This window comes from Pseudophryne corroboree, unplaced genomic scaffold, assembly GCF_028390025.1.
Source record: "Pseudophryne corroboree isolate aPseCor3 unplaced genomic scaffold, aPseCor3.hap2 scaffold_931, whole genome shotgun sequence".
Lineage (NCBI taxonomy): Eukaryota > Metazoa > Chordata > Amphibia > Anura > Myobatrachidae > Pseudophryne > Pseudophryne corroboree.
Genome location: NW_026970511.1, coordinates 83371 through 93285, shown reverse-complemented (window position 1 = coordinate 93285; position 9915 = coordinate 83371).

Genomic DNA, 9915 nt, shown 5'->3' with positions numbered 1-9915 from the left:
ACCCAAGTGGCCGACACAAACACCTGGCCCATCTAGGAGTGGCACTGCAGTGTCACGCAGGATGGCCCTTCCAAAAACTACTCCCCAAACAGCACATGACGCAAAGAAAAATGAAAGAAAAAAGAGGTGCAAGATGGAATTGTCCTTGGGCCCTCCCACCCACCCTTATGTTGTATAAACAGGACATGCACACTTTAACCAACCCATCATTTCAGTGAAAGGGTCTGCCACACGACTGTGACTGAAATGACGGGTTGGTTTGGACCCCCACCAAAAAAGAAGCAATTAATCTCTCCTTGCACGGCTCTACAGAGGCAAGATGTCCACCTCATCATCATCCTCCGATATATCACCGTGTACATCCCCCTCCTCACAGATTATCAATTCGTCCCCACTGGAATCCACCATCTCAGCTCCCTGTGTACTTTGTGGAGGCAATTGCTGCTGGTCAATGTCTCCACGGAGGAATTGATTATAATTCATTTTAATGAACATCATCTTCTCCACATTTTCTGGATGTAACCTCGTACGCCGATTGCTGACAAGGTGAGCGGCGGCACTAAACACTCTTTCGGAGTACACACTTGTGGGAGGGCAACTTAGGTAGAATAAAGCCAGTTTGTGCAAGGGCCTCCAAATTGCCTCTTTTTCCTGCCAGTATAAGTACGGACTGTCTGACGTGCCTACTTGGATGCGGTCACTCATATAATCCTCCACCATTCTTTCAATGGGGAGAGAATCATATGCAGTGACAGTAGACGACATGTCCGTAATCGTTGTCAGGTCCTTCAGTCCGGACCAGATGTCAGCATCAGCAGTCGCTCCAGACTGCCCTGCATCACCGCCAGCGGGTGGGCTCGGAATTCTGAGCCTTTTCCTCGCACCCCCAGTTGCGGGAGAATGTGAAGGAGGAGATGTTGACAGGTCGCGTTCCGCTTGACCTGACAATTTTCTCACCAGCAGTTCTTTGAACCCCTGCAGACTTGTGTCTGCCGGAAAGAGAGATACAACGTAGGTTTTAAATCTAGGATCGAGCACGGTGGCCAAAATGTAGTGCTCTGATTTCAACAGATTGACCACCCGTGAATCCTTGTTAAGCGAATTAAGGGCTCCATCCACAAGTTCCACATGCCTAGCGGAATCGCTCTGTGTTAGCTCCTCCTTCAATGTCTCCAGCTTCTTCTGCAAAAGCCTGATGAGGGGAATGACCTGACTCAGGCTGGCAGTGTCTGAACTGACTTCACGTGTGGCAAGTTCAAAAGGTTGCAGAACCTTGCACAACGTTGAAATCATTCTCCACTGCGCTTGAGACAGGTGCATTCCACCTCCTATATCGTGCTCAGTTGTATAGGCTTGAATGGCCTTTTGCTGCTCCTCCAACCTTTGAAGCATATAGAGGGTTGAATTCCACCTCGTTACTTCTTCTTGCTTCAGATGATGGCAGGGCAGGTTCAGGCGTTTTTGGTGGTGCTCCAGTCTTCTGTACGTGGTGCCTGTACGCCGAAAGTGTCCCGCAATTCTTTTGGCCACCGACAGCATCTCTTGCACGCCCCTCTCGTTTTTTAAATAATTCTGCACCACCAAATTCAAGGTATGTGCAAAACATGGGACGTGCTGGAATTTGCCCAGATTTAATGCACACACAATATTGCTGGCGTTGTCCGATGCCACAAATCCACAGGAGAGTCCAATTGGGGAAAGCCGTTCTGCGATGATCTTCCTCAGTTGCCGTAAGAGGTTTTTAGCTGTGTGCGTATTCTGGAAAGCGGTGATACAAAGCGTAGCCTGCCTAGGAAAGAGTTGGCGTTTGCGAGATGCTGCTACTGGTGCCGCCGCTGCTGTTCTTGCGGCGGGAGTCCATACATCTACCCAGTGGGCTGTCACAGTCATATAGTCCTGAGCCTGCCCTGCTCCACTTGTCCACATGTCCGTGGTTAAGTGGACATTGGGTACAACTGCATTTTTTAGGACACTGGTGAGTCTTTTTCTGAGGTCTGTGTACATTTTCGGTATCGCCTGCCTAGAGAAATGGAACCTAGATGGTATTTGGTACCGGGGACACAGTACCTCCAACAATTCTCTAGTTGGCTCTGCAGTAATGATGGATACCGGAACCACGTTTCTCACCGCCCAGGATGCCAAGGCCTCAGTTATCCGCTTTGCAGCAGGATGACTGCTGTGATATTTCATCTTCCTCGCAAAGGACTGTTGGACAGTCAATTGCTTGGTGGAAGTAGTAAAAGTGGTCTTACGAGTACGACTTCCCCTCTGGGATGACCATCGACTCCCAGCAGCAACAACAGCAGCGCCAGCAGCAGTAGGCGTTACACGCAAGGATGCATCGGAGGAATCGTCATAATTGCCAGTGACATGGCCTGCAGGACTATTGGCATTCCTGGGGAAGGAGGAAATTGACACTGAGGGAGTTGGTGGGGTGGTTTGCGTGAGCTTGGTTACAAGAGGAAGGGATTTACTGGTCAGTGGACTGCTTCCGCTGTCGCCCAAAGTTTTTAAACTTGTCACTGACTTATGATGAATGCGCTGCAGGTGACGTATAAGGGAGGATGTTCCGAGGTGGTTAACGTCCTTACCCCTACTTATTACAGCTTGACAAAGGCAACACACGGCTTGACAAATGTGGTCCGCATTTCTGTTGAAATACTTCCACACCGAAGAGCTGATTTTTTTGGTATTTTCACCAGGCATGTCAACGGCCCTATTCCTCCCACGGACAACAGGTGTCTCCCCGGGTGCCTGACTTAAACAAACCACCTCACCATCAGAATCCTCCTGGTCAATTTCCTCCCCAGCACCAGCAACACCCATATCCTCCTCATCCTGGTGTACTTCAACACTGACATCTTCAATCTGACTATCAGGAACTGGACTGCGGGTGCTCCTTCCAGCACTTGCAGGGGGCGTGCAAATGGTGGAAGGCGCATGCTCTTCACGTCCAGTGTTGGGAAGGTCAGGCATCGCAAACGACACAATTGGACTCTCCTTGTGGATTTGTGATTTCGAAAAACGCACAGTTCTTTGCTGTGCTTTTGCCAGCTTGAGTCTTTTCATTTTTCTAGCGAGAGGCTGAGTGCTTCCATCCTCATGTGAAGCTGAACCACTAGCCATGAACATAGGCCAGGGCCTCAGCCGTTCCTTGCCACTCCGTGTGGTAAATGGCATATTGGCAAGTTTACGCTTCTCCTCCGACAATTTTATTTTAGATTTTTGAGTCCTTTTTTTTACTGATATTTGGTGTTTTGGATTTTACATGCTCTGTACTATGACATTGGGCATCGGCCTTGGCAGACGACTTTGATGGCATTTCATCGTCTCGGCCATGACTAGTAGTGATGAGCACCGGAAACTTTTCGGGTTTTGTGTTTTGGTTTTGGGTTCGGTTCCGCGGCCGTGTTTTGGGTTCGAACGCGTTTTGGCAAAACCTCACCGAATTTTTTTTGTCGGATTCGGGTGTGTTTTGGATTCGGGTGTTTTTTTCAAAAAACCCTAAAAAACAGCTTAAATCATAGAATTTGGGGGACATTTTGATCCCAAAGTATTATTAACCTCAATAACCATAATTTCCACTCATTTTCAGTCTATTCTGAACACCTCACGCCTCACAATATTATTTTTAGTCCTAAAATTTGCACCGAGGTCGCTGGATGGCTAAGCTAAGCGACCCAAGTGGCCGTCACAAACACCTGGCCCATCTAGGAGTGGCACTGCAGTGTCACGCAGGATGGCCCTTCCAAAAAACACTCCCCAAACAGCACATGATGCAAAGAAAAAAAGAGGCGCAATGAGGTAGCTGTGTGAGTAAGCTAAGCGACCTTAGTGGCCGACACAAACACCTGGCCCATCTAGGAGTGGCACTGCAGTGTCACGCAGGATGGCCCTTCCAAAAAACACTCCCCAAACAGCACATGACGCAAAGAAAAAAAGAGGCGCAATGAGGTAGCTGTGTGAGTAAGCTAAGCGACCCCAGTGGCCGACACAAACACCTGGCCCATCTAGGAGTGGCACTGCAGTGTCACGCAGGATGGCCCTTCCAAAAAACACTCCCCAAACAGCACATGACGCAAAGAAAAAAAGAGGCGCAATGAGGTAGCTGTGTGACTAAGATAAGCGACCCTAGTGGCCGACACAAACACCTGGCCCATCTAGGAGTGGCACTGCAGTGTCACGCAGGATGGCCCTTCCAAAAAACACCCCCCAAACAGCACATGACGCAAAGAAAAAAAGAGGTGCAATGAAGTAGCTGTGTGACTAAGATAAGAGACCCAAGTGGCCGACACAAACACCTGGCCCATCTAGGAGTGGCACTGCAGTGTCACGCAGGATGGCCCTTCCAAAAAAACACCCCTCAAACAGCACATGACGCAAAGAAAAAAAGAGGCACAATGAGGTAGCTGTGTGACTAAGATAAGCGACCCAAGTGGCCGACACAAACACCTGGCCCATCTAGGAGTGGCACTGCAGTGTCACGCAGGATGGCCCTTCCAAAAACTACTCCCCAAACAGCACATGACGCAAAGAAAAATGAAAGAAAAAAGAGGTGCAAGATGGAATTGTCCTTGGGCCCTCCCACCCACCCTTATGTTGTATAAACAGGACATGCACACTTTAACCAACCCATCATTTCAGTGACAGGGTCTGCCACACGACTGTGACTGAAATGACGGGTTGGTTTGGATCCCCACCAAAAAAGAAGCAATTAATCTCTCCTTGCACAAACTGGCTCTACAGAGGCAAGATGTCCACCTCATCATCATCCTCCGATATATCACCGCGTACATCCCCCTCCTCACAGATTATCAATTCGTCCCCACTGGAATCCACCATCTCAGCTCCCTGTGTACTTTGTGGAGGCAATTGCTGCTGGTCAATGTCTCCACGGAGGAATTGATTATAATTCATTTTAATGAACATCATCTTCTCCACATTTTCTGGATGTAACCTCGTACGCCGATTGCTGACAAGGTGAGCGGCGGCACTAAACACTCTTTCGGAGTACACACTTGTGGGAGGGCAACTTAGGTAGAATAAAGCCAGTTTGTGCAAGGGCCTCCAAATTGCCTCTTTTTCCTGCCAGTATAAGTACGGACTGTCTGACGTGCCTACTTGGATGCGGTCACTCATATAATCCTCCACCATTCTTTCAATGGGGAGAGAATCATATGCAGTGACATTAGACGACATGTCCGTAATCGTTGTCAGGTCCTTCAGTCCGGACCAGATGTCAGCATCAGCAGTCGCTCCAGACTGCCCTGCATCACCGCCAGCGGGTGGGCTCGGAATTCTGAGCCTTTTCCTCGCACCCCCAGTTGCGGGAGAATGTGAAAGAGGAGATGACAGGTCGCGTTCCGCTTGACTTGACAGTTTTGTCACCAGCAGTTCTTTGAACCCCAGCAGACTTGTGTCTGCCGGAAAGAGAGATCCAAGGTAGGTTTTAAATCTAGGATCGAGCATGGTGGCCAAAATGTAGTGCTCTGATTTCAACAGATTGACCACCCGTGAATCCTTGTTAAGCGAATTAAGGGCTCCATCCACAAGTCCCACATGCCTAGCGGAATCGCTCTGTGTTAGCTCCTCCTTCAATGTCTCCAGCTTCTTCTGCAAAAGTCTGATGAGGGGAATGACCTGACTCAGGCTGGCAGTGTCTGAACTGACTTCACGTGTGGCAAGTTCAAAAGGTTGCAGAACCTTGCACAACGTTGAAATCATTTTCCACTGCGCTTGAGACAGGTGCATTCCACCTCCTATATCGTGCTCAGTTGTATAGGCTTGAATGGCCTTTTGCTGCTCCTCCAACCTCTGAAGCATATAGAGGGTTGAATTCCACCCCGTTACCACTTCTTGCTTCAGATGATGGCAGGGCAGGTTCAGGCGTTTTTGGTGGTGCTCCAGTCTTCTGTACGTGGTGCCTGTACGCCGAAAGTGTCCCGCAATTCTTCTGGCCACCGACAGCATCTCTTGCACGCCCCTCTCGTTTTTTAAATAATTCTGCACCACCAAATTCAAGGTATGTGCAAAACATGGGACGTGCTGGAATTTGCCCAGATTTAATGCACACCAATATTGCTGGCGTTGTCCGATGCCACAAATCCACAGGAGAGTCCAATTGGGGTAAGCCATTCTGCGATGATCTTCCTCAGTTGCCGTAAGAGGTTTTTAGCTGTGTGCGTATTCTGGAAAGCGGTGATACAAAGCGTAGCCTGCCTAGGAAAGAGTTGGCATTTGCGAGATGCTGCTACTGGTGCCGCCGCTGCTGTTCTTGCAGCGGGAGTCCATACATCTACCCAGTGGGCTGTCACAGTCATATAGTCCTGAGCCTGCCCTGCTCCACTTGTCCACATGTCCGTGGTTAAGTGGACATTGGGTACAACTGCATTTTTTAGGACACTGGTGAGTCTTTTTCTGAGGTCTGTGTACATTTTCGGTATCGCCTGCCTAGAGAAATGGAACCTAGATGGTATTTGGTACCGGGGACACAGTACCTCCAACAAGTCTCTAGTTGCCTCTGCAGTAATGATGGATACCGGAACCACGTTTCTCACCGCCCAGGATGCCAAGGCCTCAGTTATCCGCTTTGCAGCAGGATGACTGCTGTAGTATTACATCTTCCTCGCAAAGGACTGTTGGACAGTCAATTGCTTGGTGGAAGTAGTAAAAGTGGTCTTACGAGTACGACTTCCCCTCTGGGATGACCATCGACTCCCAGCAGCAACAACAGCAGCGCTAGCAGCAGTAGGCGTTACACGCAAGGATGCATCGGAGGAATCCCAGGCAGGAGAGGACTCGTCATAATTGCCAGTGACATGGCCTGCAGGACTATTGGCATTCCTGGGGAAGGAGGAAATTGACACTGAGGGAGTTGGTGGGGTGGTTTGCGTGAGCTTGGTTACAAGAGGAAGGGATTTACTGGTCAGTGGACTGCTTCCGCTGTCGCCCAAAGTTTTTGAACTTGTCACTGACTTATGATGAATGCGCTGCAGGTGACGTATAAGGGAGGATGTTCCGAGGTGGTTAACGTCCTTACCCCTACTTATTACTGCTTGACAAAGGCAACACACGGCTTGACAAATTTTGTCCGCATTTCTGTTGAAATACTTCCACACCGAAGAGCTGATTTTTTGGGTATTTTCACCAGGCATGTCAATGGCCCTATTCCTCCCACGGACAACAGGTGTCTCCCCGGGTGCCTGACTTAAACAAACCACCTCACCATCAGAATCCTCCTGGTCAATTTCCTCCCCAGCGCCAGCAACACCCATATCCTCCTCATCCTGGTGTACTTCAACACTGACATCTTCAATCTGACTATCAGGAACTGGACTGCGGGTGCTCCTTCCAGCACTTGCAGGGGGCGTGCAAATGGTGGAAGGCGCATGCTCTTCACGTCCAGTGTTGGGAAGGTCAGGCATCGCAAACGACACAATTGGACTCTCCTTGTGGATTTGTGATTTAGAAGAACGCACAGTTCTTTGCTGTGCTTTTGCCAGCTTGAGTCTTTTCATTTTTCTAGCGAGAGGCTGAGTGCTTCCATCCTCATGTGAAGCTGAACCACTAGCCATGAACATAGGCCAGGGCCTCAGCCGTTCCTTGCCACTCCGTGTGGTAAATGGCATATTGGCAAGTTTACGCTTCTCCTCCGACAATTTTATTTTAGATTTTTGAGTCCTTTTTTTTACTGATATTTGGTGTTTTGGATTTTACATGCTTTGTACTATGACATTGGGCATCGGCCTTGGCAGACGACGTTGCTGGCATTTCATCGTCTCGGCCATGACTAGTGGCAGCAGCTTCAGCACGAGGTGGAAGTCGATCTTGATCTTTCCCTATTTTTGGAACCTCAACATTTTTGTTCTCCATATTTTAATAGGCACAACTAAAAGGCACCTCAGGTAAACAATGGAGATGGATGGATACTAGTATACTTATGGATGGACGAGCGACTGCCGACACAGAGGAAGCTACAGCCGTGGACTACCGTACTGCGTCTGCTGCTAATAAAGACTGGATGATAATGATATAAAAAAAATATATATATATCACTACTGCAGCCGGACAGGTATATATTATATAATGACGGACCTGCTGGACACTGTCAGCTCAGCACTGCAGACTCCTAAAGTAAGCTACTAGTAGTATCAAGAAGATAGAAAAAAAAAAAAAACACCACAGGTAGGTGGTATACAATTATGGATGGACGAGCGACTGCCGACACAGAGGTAGCTACAGCCGTGGACTACCGTACTGCGTCTGCTGCTAATATAGACTGGATGATAATGATATAAAAAATATATATATATATCACTACTGCAGCCGGACAGGTATATATTATATAATGACGGACCTGCTGGACACTGTCAGCTCAGCACTGCAGACTCCTAAAGTAAGCTACTAGTATCAAGAAGATAGAAGAAAAAAAAAACACCACAGGTAGGTGGTATACAATTATGGATGGACGAGCGACTGCCGACACAGAGGTTGCTACAGCCGTGGACTACCGTACTGCGTCTGCTGCTAATATAGACTGGATGATAATGAGATATAAAATATATATATATATATATATATATCACTACTGCAGCCGGACAGGTATATATTATATAATGACGGACCTGCTGGACACTGTCAGCTCAGCACTGCAGACTCCTAAAGTAAGCTACTAGTATCAAGAAGATAGAAGAAAAAAAAAACACCACGGGTAGGTGGTATACAATTATGGATGGACGAGCGACTGCCGACACAGAGGTAGCTACAGCCGTGGACTACCGTACTGCGTCTGCTGCTAATATAGACTGGATGATAATGATATAAAAAATATATATATATATATCACTACTGCAGCCGGACAGGTATATATTATATAATGACGGACCTGCTGGACACTGTCAGCTCAGCACTGCAGACTCCTAAAGTAAGCTACTAGTATCAAGAAGATAGAAAAAAAAAAAAACACCACGGGTAGGTGGTATACAATTATGGATGGACGAGCGACTGCCGACACAGAGGTAGCTACAGCCGTGGACTACCGTACTGCGTCTGCTGCAGTGCTAATATAGACTGGATGATAATGATATAAAAAATATATATATATCACTACTGCAGCCGGACAGGTATATATTATATAATGACGGACCTGCTTGACACTGTCAGCAGAATGTGTTTATAGAATAAAAACACCACACGACGAGTGTTTAACTTTTTCAGGCAGACAATCACAATATACTGGTGGTCAGTGGTCACAGGTCAGTCACACTGGCACTGGCATTGGCACTCTGGCAGCAAAAGTGTGCACTGTTAAAATATGTACTCCTGCTATAACTGCTCCCCAGTCTCCCCCACAATTAAGCTGTGTGAGCAGTGAGCACTCAGCACAGTCAGATATACAGTATTACATAGATGATGCAGCACACTGAGGGCACACTGAGGCTGAGCACAGATATGGTATGTGACTGTGTCACACTGTGTATCGTTTTTTTTCAGGCAGAGAACGGATTAATTAAACTGGTGGTCACTGGTCACACTATCAGCAAGTAGTACTCCGTCCTAATATGCTCCCCAAAATTAGTAAATCAAGTGTCTCTACTCTCTACTACTCTCTAGTCTACTCTAAACGGAGAGGACGCCAGCCACGTCCTCTCCCTATCAATCTCAATGCACGTGTGAAAATGGCGGCGACGCGCGGCTCCTTATATAGAATCCGAGTCTCGCGATAGAATACGAGCCTCGCGAGAATCCGACAGCGGGATGATGACGTTCGGGCACGCTCGGGTTAGCCGAGCAAGGCGGGAAGATCCGAGTCTGCCTCGGACCCGTGTAAAAAGCGTGAAATTCGGGGGGGTTCGGTTTCCGAGAAACCGATCCCGCTCATCACTAATGACTAGTGGCAACAGCTTCAGCACGAGG